Genomic DNA, 13,854 nt, shown 5'->3' on the forward strand with positions numbered 1-13,854 from the left:
TTAACTCTAAACCTAACATTAGCCCTAACCCTAACACTAAACCTAACGCTAACCAAAACCCCAAACCTTACCCTAATGCAAATCCTAATCATAACCCTAACCCTAACCTAACCCTAAACATAGAACAAACCCTATACCAAAACCTAATCCTAATCCTAACACAAATGTTTACTCTAACCTAACAGTAAACCTAACCCTAACACAAACTGTAACCCTAACCCTAACACTAACCCTAAACCTAACACAAATTTAACCATAACCATAACAGTAACCCTAACCTAACACTAACCCTAACCCTAACCCTAACACAACTGTAAACCTTAATCTAAATCCAACCCTAAATCTAAAACTAACCTTGAACCCAAACCTAATGATAACATTAACTATAACCCGAATCATAAAACACAATCTTACCGTAATAGAAACCCTAACCCTATCCCTAACCCTAACCAGAATCCCAAACTTAACCCTAAGCCTAAGCATAACACTAAGATTAACACAAACACTAGCCCTTATCCTAACACTAAACCTAAATCTAAACCTAACACTATAACTTACACTAACCCTAACCCTAAACTTAAACCTAAGATTTACTCTAACCATAACACTAAACCTAATTTTAACATTTACCCTAAACCTAAACTTAATCCAAACCCTAGCACTGACCTTACTCCTAACCCTAACACTAACCTTAACCCTAAGCCTAACCCTAACACTAACACTAAAATGAAATCTAACCCTATCTCTAACACTAACACTAACCCTAATCCTAACCCTAACCCTCATACTACTCCTTATTCTAACCCTAAACCTTACACAAACCCTAAACCTAACTTTAACCCTGACAGTAAAACTAACCCTAACCCTAACCCTAACCCTAACCCTAACCCTGTCACTATACCTAACTCTAACACAAATCCTTACTGAAACATTAACCCTGAACCTAACCTAACCCTAACCCTAACACTTACCTAACCCTAACACTAACCCTAATCCTAACACTAACACTAACACTAACACTAACCCTATCCTAAACCTAACACTCACCATAAACCCAACCCCAACCCTATCATTAACTCTGACACTAAACTTACCTTAATTGTAACATTAACCCTACCCCTAACCCTAAACTTAACACTAACCCTAAGATTATGCCTAACCCTAACCCTAACACTATCCCTAAACCTGACAGTAACACTAATCCTAAACCTAGCCTTAACCCTATCTTTAACCGTTATCCTTTTCTTAACCTTAACACTAACCCTTAACCAATCTTTAACCCTAATATTATACCTAACACTAACCCTAACCCTAACCCTAAACCTAACACTAACCCTAACCATACATGTAACACTAACCCTAGCTCTAACCTTAACCCTGACTATTGAGAGCCACAGCCAAGTTGGAATGGCCCCTGGCATTTTGCCAGAATTAATGCTTTAGAGGCAAGCCATTAAGATGATGCTGGATAGATTCATTTGTATATTAGACCTTTACTGTCTGGTAATAGGATGACTCTTGCTGCGTCGGGTGCCCGCTACTTTGGAGTTCCCATTGAGTTCTCCCGGGGTTCCGAGAGTGAGTGTGTGCACAGCCCGGGAGAGCAAATTCCGGTTGGTGTGTGGTGTGTTCCTGAAGGAGCCATGTGGGTGGCGTTCGGGAGAGTTCCCAGAAAGTGTGCGTAGAGTGCTGAGGCAGTTTAGAAATAAAGTTTGTTCCTGCCTTACTGGCTCCTGATTTGTGCCCAGCCAGACTGCGGCATTTGGTGGCCCATGCGGGGAACGCCTGAAGCTCAGAGGTAAGTGTAATTGCTCGCCCCTGAGGGAAGGTGAGAGAATGGGTGACCATTTCAAAATACAATGTGTTCTTGTTTTGATTTGTTTTGTTTTTGTTTGAAGCTGCCTATCCCTAGAACTTTCTCAGACAAATTGTGAAAAATGGTTGGCTCAAGTTTTGAAGTTGTTCAGCCCTGAGGAAGAGATAGAGATAGACCATGAAAATACATTTCAAGAAAATAGGAAAATTGATACAACGATTTTTTTTTCCGTTTTTGTTTCATTCTGTTTCGGTTTTGTTTTGTGTTATCTTGTTGGGTTATGTTATCTTTATAGTAGATTAGAAATTAGTAAAAAACAAACCGAAAAAGTGTTAAGTAAATTGTTAGAGGTTCAGACTATGGTAGAAAACATGTTAGATCAAGCAAAAGAGAAGGTCTCTCGAGCTAGTCAGACAGAGGAAGAAAATGTAAAGGAAGAAGGGTCATCAGGAGGGAAAAAGTTACAACAGGACGCTGCTACTAACACCTTTCTATCACCAGAGGGCGTAAGTGTCCAACCAACAGCTCCACCTATAGAGACAATATATCCTATGGGGCCCAAAACCCCCATAGTTGATAGATGGGATCCTGAGACAGGACCTCAAAGATTAGCATGCCCTGTACTTGAGCAGGCAGGAGGGCAGCAAATTAACCATGCTTTAGATTTCAAAACAGTGAAGCAGTTAAAGGAGGCTGTAACAACCTATGGTCCCCAAGCACACTTCACTGTAAGCATGGTCATATCCATTGCCAACTTGGACATGATGCCAGCAGATTGGGCTAATATTTGTAAAGCTGTGCTAAATGGAGGGCAATATTTGTTATGGAAGGTTGCCAATGAGGAATTTTGCATGGAGACAGCTAGGCGAAATGCAGCAGCCAGTTATCCTCAGAGAAATCTAGATATGTTTTTAGGAAAAGGACCTTATGAGGGTCAGCGGCAACAAATTACATATGATACTGCCATATACTCACAAATTGCTGCAGATACATTTAGGGCATGGAAGACTTTACAAGAACATGGAGATTTACAAGTTCAATTATCTAAGGTAATACAGGGAGCTAATGAACGTTACGCTGAATTTGCAGATAGGCTTATTCAAACAGCTACCAGAGTTTTGGGGGATACAGAGCAAGCAATGACATTAATTAAACAGTTAGCCTATGACCAAGCAAACAAAGGGTGCAGGGAGGTCATTAGACCATGGAAATATGAAGATTTAAACACATATATTTCCCCATCTCTAAACCTATCACTAACCCTAACCCTAACCCCAAACCTAAACTTCACATTACCACTAACCTTAACACTAACCCTAACACTAATCCTAAACCTAATCCTAACACTAACTCTAAAAGTGACACTACCCATAACCCTAACCTTAACCCTAACTCTAACCCTTATCCTATTCGTAATCCTAACACTAAACCTATACCTATCTTTATCCCTAACACTATTCCTAACCCTATCTCTAACCCTAACCCTAAACTTAATACTAAACTTAACTTTAACCCTAACCCTAACCTAACCCTAATCATGATCCTAACCATAACCCTAACCCTAACCCTAACCCTAACCCTAAACTAAACCTAATCCTAACACAAACTCTAACAATAAACCTAACCTAACCCTAATACAATTCCTAATTCTTACACTAACCCTAACCTTAACACTAATTCTAAGCCTATCCCTAAACCTAAAAAAAAAAAACAAAAAACAAAAACATAACCCTAATGCTGACACTAATCCTAAACCTAACCCTAAATCTAACCATATCGTAGACCTAATCCTATCCCTAGGCATACCACAAAACCTAAACCTATCTTAAACCTAACCCTAACACAAACTCTAACCCTAAACCTAACCTAACCCTAATACAAACCCTAAACCTAAACCTAAACCTAACACTAACACAAATTGTAACCCTAAACCTAACACTAAAACTAAACCTAACCCTAAACCTTTCAATATACCTATCCCTAAACCTAATCCAAACACTAACTCTAACTGTAATCCTAAACATAACCCAAACACATACCCTAACCCAAAATTAACACTAATACTATCCCTAACCCAAACAATAAACCTAACACTAACCCTAAACCTAACCCTAACCCTAAAAATTATAATAATCCTAAACTTAACACTAACCCTAACACTAAATCTAACCGTAACCCTAACCAGAACTCTAACACATAGCCTAACCCAAACCCTAACACTAACACTAACCCTAAAAATAACTTTAATCCTAACACTAACCCTAACTCCAATCCTAACACTAACAATAACCCTAAACCTAACCTAACCTTTACCCTAACCCTAATTGAAACAGTAATGCTAAAACTAACTCTAATACAAACCCTAACCTTTACCCTAAAACTAACCCTAATGCTATCCCTAACACAAACCCTAACACTAATGCTAACCCTAACACTAACACTAACCCTAATCGTAACACGAACCCTAAACCTCACCCTAACACTAACTCTAACCCTAAATCTAACCCTAAAATTAACACTAACACTAACACTAAACATAAATCTAACCCTAACAAATACCCTAATCGTAACCCTGGCCCTAATCAAATAATAACCTTACACTAAAGAGAATCCTAAACATAACCGTAACACTAACCCTAACACTAACCCTAACACAAACCCTAACCCTTACACTAACACTGACCCTAAACCTAAACCTAACCATAAACCTTACACTAACCGAAACCCTAACACTAATTCTAAACCTAACCTTAACCCTAAACCTAAAACAAAACCTAACCCCAACCCTAACTCTAACCCTTACACTAAACCTAACCATAACCTTAATGCTAACACTAACTCTAAATGTAAACTTAACCCTAACTGTAACACTTACCCTAAAAATAAACCTAACTCTAACACGCACAATAAACCTAAGCCTAACCCTAAAGTAACCCTAACCATAACCCTAAAAGTAATCCTAAAAATAAACCTAACCCTAACCCTAAATCTAATCCTAACACAAACCTTAACCCTAAGCCTAACACTAACCCTAACCCTAAATATAACCTTAACACTAAACCAAACCCTAACCCTATCCCTAAAAGGAACCCTAACCCTAAAACTTACCCTAAACCTAAACCCTACCCTAAAACTAATACTAAGCCTAACCATAACACTAACTTTAACTCTAGATCTAAACCTAACACTAACCCTAACAAAACCCTAACTCTGACCCTAACCGTAACTCTAACACTAACTCAAACCCCAAACCTAAACCTAATGCAAAACCTAACCATAACCCTAACCTTAACAATAACATTAACACTAAACCTAACACAATCCCAAAACCAAATCGTATCCCTAACCCTAACCCTAACACTAACCATAACACTAACCCTAAGCTTAACCCTAAACATAATAATTACCATAATCCTAACCCTAACCCTAAACCTAAGCCTAAACCTAACACTAACCCTAAACCTAACCCTTACACTAACCCTAAACATAACCCTAACTGTACATCTAACACTAATTCTAACAGTAAGGGTAACCCTAAACCTAAACCTAACCCTAATCCTAACACAAACCCTAACCCTAATGTGCCCTAAGCCTAACACAAACCCTAAACCTAACCCTAACCTAACCCTAACCCTAACACTAACCATAGCACTAACCCTAACACTAATTATACACCCCATCCAAACCCTAACACTAACCTTAACCCTAAACTTAACAATTAACCTAAACCTAACCCTAACGCTAACCTTAATACTCACTGTAAACCTAACACTAACCCTAAACGAAACACTTGCCCTAAACCTAAAAATAACGCTAACACTATCCCTAACACTAAACTAAACTCTAAATCTAACCCTAACCATAACCAAACCCGTAACCTTAAAACTAACACTAACCCTAACCCTAACTCTAAACTAAACCCCAATCCTAACCCTAGTTTTAATCCTAACAGTAACCCTAAACATAAGGCTAAACCTAACCCTAACCCTAACACTAACCCTATAACTATGTAAAAACATAACTCTAACCCGAATAATAACGCTAACACTAACTTTAACCCTAAACATATACCTAACACTAACCCTAACCCTAACACTAACACTAACACTAAGCTTAACCCTAACCCAAAGTATAACCTTAATCCTAACCAAAACTGTAACCCTAATCCTAACCTTAACTTTAAAACAAACCCTAAGCCTAACCTAACCTTTATGGTCACAAACCCTAACCCTATCCCTAACTTAAACCTAACACAAACCCTAAACCTAACCCTATACCTAACCTTTATCTGAACCCTAACCCTTACACAAAACTTAACCCTAAACTTAACATCAATCCTAACCCAAACCCTAACACTATCACCAACCCAAACCCCAACCCTAACCCTAACGCTCATCCTAATCGTAACCCTAACACTAACCTTAATCCTAAAACAAAACCTAAACCTAAATATAATACTCATCTTAACACAAAATTTAACTCTAACCCTACCCCTAACACTAACACTAACTCTAACCCTAACCCTATGGCTAACACTAACAGAAACACTAACCTTAACCATGAGTGTAAACTTAATCTAACACTAACCCTATTCGTAACCTAATGCAAACCCTTACCCTAAACCTAACACATACTCTAAAAATAATGTTAAAAAAAACCAAACCCTAACACTAAAACTAATCTTAGTCCTAATACAAAATCTAATCCTAACACAAACCCTAACCCTAACCCTAACCTAACCCTAACCTATCCCTAAACGTAAACATAAACTTAAACCACACGCTAAACCTAAAATTAACACCAACCCTAACCCTAACCCTAACACTAACCCTAAACCTAAACTTAACCCTAAACCTTACACTAACACTAACCCCAAACCTTACACTATCACTAATCCTAATACTAACATATCACTAAACCTAATATTAACCCCAACCCTAACACTAACGCTAATCCTAAGAGTAAGTCTAACCCTAATCCTAACGCTAAACCAAACCCAAAGAGTAACACTCACCCTAACACTAAACTTAACCCTAACTCTAACACTTATCATATTCATAACCCTAACACTAACCCTAAACATATATGTAACCTAAACCTATCCCTAACCCTAACCCGTACCTTAACACTAACCCTAATATTAACCTTAATCCTAACCCTATCCCTAGGCATAAACACTAACCTAACCTAACCCTAACCCTAAACCAAACACTAAACTTAACACTAAACCTAATCCTAAATGTAAACCTAACACATTTCCTAACTATAAACCTTACCCTAACCTAACCTTAACCCTAACCGTGACCCAAATCCTAAACATAATTGTAACTCTAAACCTAACCCTAACTCTAACACATACCTTAACCCTAATATTAACACTAACACTAAACCTAACCCTAAACCTAATCGTTACACTAAACCTAACCCTAACCCTAACACTAATCCTAACTCTGACTCTAACCCAAACAGGAACCCGAACCGTAACCCTAACCCTAACCAAAACATTAACCCAAACCCCAACACTATCCCTAACCCTAAAACTAACAGTAAACTTAAACCTAACTGTTACCCTAAACCTAACCCTAACCCTAACACTAAACCTATCCTTAAACTTTATCATAACCCTAAACCTTACACTAACCCTAACACTAACTCTAACCCTAACCCTAACCCTAACACTTACCCTAACCATAAACTTAACACTAAAGCTAACACTAACCCTAACCCTAAACCTAATACTAACCCTAACTCAAGCTTGATGCTAACCCTAACTCTAACATGAACCCTAACTCTAAACCTAACACTAACATGAACCTTAACCCTAACCCTAATCCTAACCCTGACACTAACCCTGATTCTAACTCTAACCCTTACACTAAGCCTAAACTTAACTATAACCCTAACACTAAAACTAAACCTAACCCTAACACTAACACTAAACCTGAAACTAAACCTAACACTAACCCTAAACATATCCCTAACCCTAACTCTAACCTTATCCTATTCATAACCCTAACACTAACCCAAAATCTATCTTTAAGCCTAACACTATCCCTAACCCTAACCCTAACCCTAAACATAACACTATCCCAAAAACTAACACTAAACCTAATCCGAACCCTAACCCTAACATGAACCCTAACGCTCACACTAACACTAACCCAAATCCTAACCCTAACCCTAAACCTAACCCTAAACCTAACCCTAAATCTAACCCTAATACAAACCCTAACAGTAACCATGACTTTAACCTAACCCTAAAACTAACCCTATCCCAAATCGTAACTGTAACCATACACTCAACCCTAACCCTAAATCTTACACAAAACCTAATCCTAAACCTAACACTAATCCTAAACCTAAGCCTAACCATAACCCTTACACTAAACCTAATCCTAACAGTAATTCTAACCCTAACCCTTAACCTAAAACAATTCCTAACCATAACCCTAACACTAGCCCTAAACCTAACCCTAACCTTAAACCTAACCTTTATACAAACCCTAACCCTAACCCTAACTTTAACCAAACCCTAACCCTAACACTAACACTAACACCAACCACAACCCTAACCATAAAGGTAATCCTAAGTGTAAAAGCAACCCTACCCCTAAACCTAACCCTAACCCTAAAATAACCCTAACCCTAATCTTAACCATAATCCTAACACAAACTATAACTCTAACCCTAACCCTAATGCTAAACCTAACTCTAACCCTAACACTAACACTAAACCTAAAAGTAACCCTAAAACTAAACCTAACTATAACCCTAACACAAATGCTAACCCTAAACCTAACACTAACCCTAACACTAAACTTAACTCTAAAACTAATCCTAACCCTTATGCAAACCCTAAAACTAACTCTAAAGCTAACAATAACCCTAACCCTAACACTAACCCTAACTGTGACCCAAATACTTACCCTAACACTAACCCTAAACCTATCCCTAAACCTAACCATAACCATAACTTCAACTCTAACCCTAACCCTAGCACTAAACCTAAACCTAACCTAAACTTAACCCTTACACTAACCCTAACGCTAACCCTAACCCAAACAATAACTCTAACTGTAACCCTACCCAGAACCCTAACACACAGACTAACTCTAATCTTAACACTAACACTAACCAGCCCTGAAACTAACACTAACCCTAACTTTATCCTAACCATAACACAAACCCTAACCCTAAAAATAATGCTAAGCATAACCTTAACCAGAACCCTAACACATAGCCTAACCCTAACCCTAATCCTAACACTTACACTAACCTTAACCCTAAACCTAATACTAACCCTAACTCTAAAACGAATCATAACGCTAATCCTAACACTGACGTTAACCATAACCCTAACCCTAAACCTAACCCTAAACCTAACCCTAAAACTAACACTAAACCTAATGCTAACCATAATCCTACCTCTAATCCTAACCCTAACAAAAACCCTAAACCAAACTGGAACTCTAAACCTAACCTAATCCTAACCCTAACCCTAATTCTAAAACAACCTGTATCCATAACCCTAACACTAACCTTAATTGTAACCCCAACTCTAACACTAACCTTAAACCTAACCCTAAACCTACCCCTGACATTAAATCTAAATTATACCTTACACTAAACATAACCCGAACCCTAAACCTAAACCTAATCCTAAACGGAATGAAAATCGTAAACTTAAAAGTAAAATTAACACTAAATCTAAGCTTAATGCTAAACTTTTCAATAAACCAAAACTTAACCAAAACTCTAACACTAACTCTAACTGTAATCCTAACCAGAAAACCAACACATAGCCTAACCCTAACGCTAACAGGAAGAATAACTCTAACTCTAACACTAACTGTAACCCTAACATTAACCTTAACCCTAACCCTAACAAGAATTGTAACCCTAATACAAACCTAACCCTATAATTAAACCTAACCGAAACACACTTTCTAACACTACCCTTAACACTAAAGCTAACCCTAATACTAACCCTAATCCTAACCTAACCCTAACACTAAACCTACCCCTATCCCTAACACTAACCCTAAAACCAACCCTAAGACTGACTTTAAAACTAACCATAATCCTAAACCCAACCTATCCCTAACCCTAACACAAACCCTAAAACAAACCGTGACACTAAACCTAACCTAAACCTAACATTAACCCTAGCACTAACTTTAAACTTAACCATAATCCTCAACCCAACCATACCCGTACCATTAACACAAACCCTAAAACAAAACATGACACTAAACCTAACCTAACCCTAACCCTAAACCTACTTCTAAAACTAACCCTTACCCTAAACCTTACACAAACCCTATCCATAACCGTAACCCTAACACTAACATTAACCTAACCCTAAACCTAGCCCTAACACTAAAACTAGACCTAACCCTAACCACAAACCTAACCTAACTGTAACCTTAACGCTAACCCTAAATCTAAACTAATCTAAACCGGAACCGTAAACCTTACCCTGAACCTAACCCTTACACAAACCTTAACCCTAACCCTAACATTAACGCTAACCCTAACACTAATACTAAACATACACTATAACTAAACCTAAACCTAACCCTAAACCTAATATAAAACCTAACCCTTACAATAACCCTAACGCTTACACTAACTCTAACCCTAAAACTAAGCCAACACTAACTCTAAACATATCTTTAATACTTACCCTAACACTTATGCTAACCCTAACAATAAACCTAACCCTTACACTAAACTTAACTCTAACCCTTACACTAAAACTTACCCTATCCCTAACACAAACCCTAACACTAACTCTAACCCTATCACTATCACAAAGCCTAAACCTATCCCTAAACCTAACACTAACCCTAACACTAACACTATGCCAAACCCAAACCTAACCCTATTCGTAACCCTAACCTTAAACTTAAACCTAACCCTAACCCTAACACAAATACTAACCCCTAAACTTAACCCTACAATTAAATCTAACCCTAAACCTAACTCTAACACTAACCCTAAAACTATGCATAAACATAACCCTAACCCTGAAATTAAAACTAAACCTAACCTTAATCCTAATACTAAAAGTAACCCTAACCCTAAGTCTAACACGAACCCTATCCTTAACCCTATCATGATACTTAACCCTAAAATTAACCATAACACTAACCCTAAACCTAAACCTAAACCTAGCCGTAACCCTAACGCTAACATTTTTTCTAACACTAAACCTCACCAAAACCCTAAACCTAACTTTAACAATAACCCTAACACAAAACCTAACCCTAACCCTAACACTAACCCTAAACCTAACCCTAACCCTAAACCTAACGCTAATCCTGGCTCTAACCCTAACCCTAAGATTAACACTAATGCTAAACCTAACTCTAAGACTAAATGTAAACCTAACCCTTACCTTAAAACTAACTGTAACCCCAACCATAGCCAAAACCCTAAACATAACACTAACCCTAACCCTAACATAACGCTAAACCTAATGATAATTCTAAATCTGACCTTAACAAAAAACAAAACCCTGACCCTTACACAAAATCTAAACCTAACACCAACCTTAACCCTACCCATAAACCTAACCTAAACCTAAACTTATCCCTAAATGTAACCCAAATCCTAACCGAAATAATAAAACTAACCCTAATCCTAACACTAACATTAACACAAAACCTAAAGCTAACCCTAACCCTAACACAAAACCTAACCCTAAACCTAACACTTACACTAACATGAAGCCTAACCTTAATCCTAACCCCCACACTAAACCTTACCATTACACTAACCCTAAACCTAACTTAAACTCTATCAATAAACTGAACCCTAAAACTTGCACTAACCCGAACACTAACCCAAACAGTAAAACTCAGGCTAACCCTAATTTTAACCCTAAACCTAACCTGAAACATAACCCTAACCCTAACAATAACCCTAACCTAACACAAACCCTAACCGGAACTCTAACCCTAAAACTTACACTAACCTTAACACTAAGCCTAACATAACCCTAACACTAACCCTAACCCCAAACCTAACCTTATCACTCACACTAAACCTAAACCTAACCCTAAACCTAACATTAACACTAACACTAACCCTAACCTAACACTGAGCCTAAAACTACCCCTAACTCTAACAATAATACTAATGCAAACCCTAACCCTCACTCTAAACCTAATCCTATTTGTAACCCTAACACGAACCATAACACTGTCCCTAACACATAACCTAACACTAACAATAAACTAACAGAAACCCTAACCTAACACTAACCCTAAGCCTAACATAACGCCAACCCTAAACCTAACGCTAACTCTAAATCTAACCTTAACCCAAAACAAAACCCTAACACTAACACTAACCCTAACCCTCACACAAAATCTAAACGTAACACAAACCCTAAATCTAAAACTAACCTTTACCTAACCTTAACCATATCCCTAAACAAAACCCAAATAATAACCAAAAACATAAACACTAAACATAAAAATAACCCTAACCCTAACACGAAACCTAACTCTAAACCTAACACTTACACTAACATGAACCCTAACCCTATTCCTAACCATCACACAAAAACTTACCCTTACACTAACCCTAAACCTAATTTAAACCCTAATACTAAACCGAACCCTAAAACTAACAATAACGCGAAAACTAACCCTAAAACTAAACTTAACACTAACCCTAAATCTAACCCTAAACCTAACCTGAACCATAACCCTAAATCTAACACTAACTCTAACCCTAACACAAACCCTAACCTGAAGTCTAACACTAACACTAACACTAACCTTAACATAACTCTAACAGTAACCCTAACACATACCTAACCCTATCACTAACCCTAAACCTAAACCAAACCCTAAACATAACACTAACCCTAACGCTAACCTAACACTAAAGCTAACACAGAGGCTAAAACTAACTGTAACAGTAATAGTAAACCTAACCCTAAATCTAACTCTAAACCTGATCCTATTTGTAACCCTAACACTAACCCTAACCCTATCCCTAACACACACCCTAACACTAACCCTAACCCTAACCCTAACACAAACACTAACCCTAACCCTAATATAAACCTAACACTAACCCTAACCCCAACCTTAACCATAATGTTAATCCTAACACTAACCCTAAACCTAACCCTTAGCCTAAAACTAACCCTAAAGAAAACCCAAACCCTAACACAAACCATAACCCTAACCTTACACTAAAACTAACCCTAACTTTAATCCTAACACTATCTCTAACCATAAACCTAATCCTAATCCTAACACTAACCCTAACCCTAACACAAACCCTAACCCTAACCTTAAACTATAACTAGCTTTAAACCTAACCCTAACCCTAACACTAACCATAAACCTAATATTAACCTTAACCCTAACCATAACACCAATTGTAACCCTAAACCTGCTGAGAGCCATAGCCAAGTAGGAGTGACGCATGGCAATTTCTTTGTCAGCCTACCCAATGTTGCTTAGAGGGAGGACTCTCCATTGTGGAAATGGGCTTGCCTTGGACCCAGGTCATTTGCAGTGACATTGCATGAATGTTTGAGAAAGGTGACCCTGCTCAAGGATCAGGGTGGATCTGAGTTTAGGGAGGATCCTGCTGGATTAGGGTGGGTCCAGGTTTAGGGTGTATCCTGCTGGGAATAGGGAGTATCCTGTTGCCTCATGTGCCCGCTCCTTGGGTTTAGGGCGGTTCCAGTTTTAAGGTGGACCCTGTTGGAAATAGGGCATATCCTGCTGCCTCAGGCGCCCACCCGCTCCATGAGTTCCTGCTGAGTTCTCATGGGATTCAGAGAGTATTTTGGGATTCAGGGCCCGGTGGAGGTATGGATTTTCCCCAGAACGTGCGTGTAGAGTGCCAGTGAGATGTTGCGATACAGACTTGCTGTTTGAATCTACAAGGCTGTGAGTGGCTCATGATTTTGTGCCCAGCCAGACTGTGGCATTTGGAGGCCCGTACGGGGAATGCCTGAAGCTTGGGGGTAAGTGAAATTGCTCGCCCCTGAAGGAGAGCAAAAAAAA

General features: G+C 38.3%; 1 long non-coding RNA gene across 1 annotated transcript; it reads left to right on the forward strand.

The window, feature by feature from the left end:
- Positions 1-13,392: 13,392 nt before the first annotated feature.
- On the forward strand, positions 13,393-13,634 carry LOC125614723. The gene is made up of 2 exons (XR_007345286.1): positions 13,393-13,452; positions 13,532-13,634. It is a non-coding gene; the product is annotated as an uncharacterized LOC125614723 (long non-coding RNA).
- Positions 13,635-13,854: the final 220 nt, after the last annotated feature.

This window comes from Marmota marmota, unplaced genomic scaffold (assembly GCF_001458135.2).
Source record: "Marmota marmota marmota unplaced genomic scaffold, marMar, whole genome shotgun sequence".
In the NCBI taxonomy this organism is placed as follows: Eukaryota; Metazoa; Chordata; class Mammalia; order Rodentia; family Sciuridae; genus Marmota; species Marmota marmota.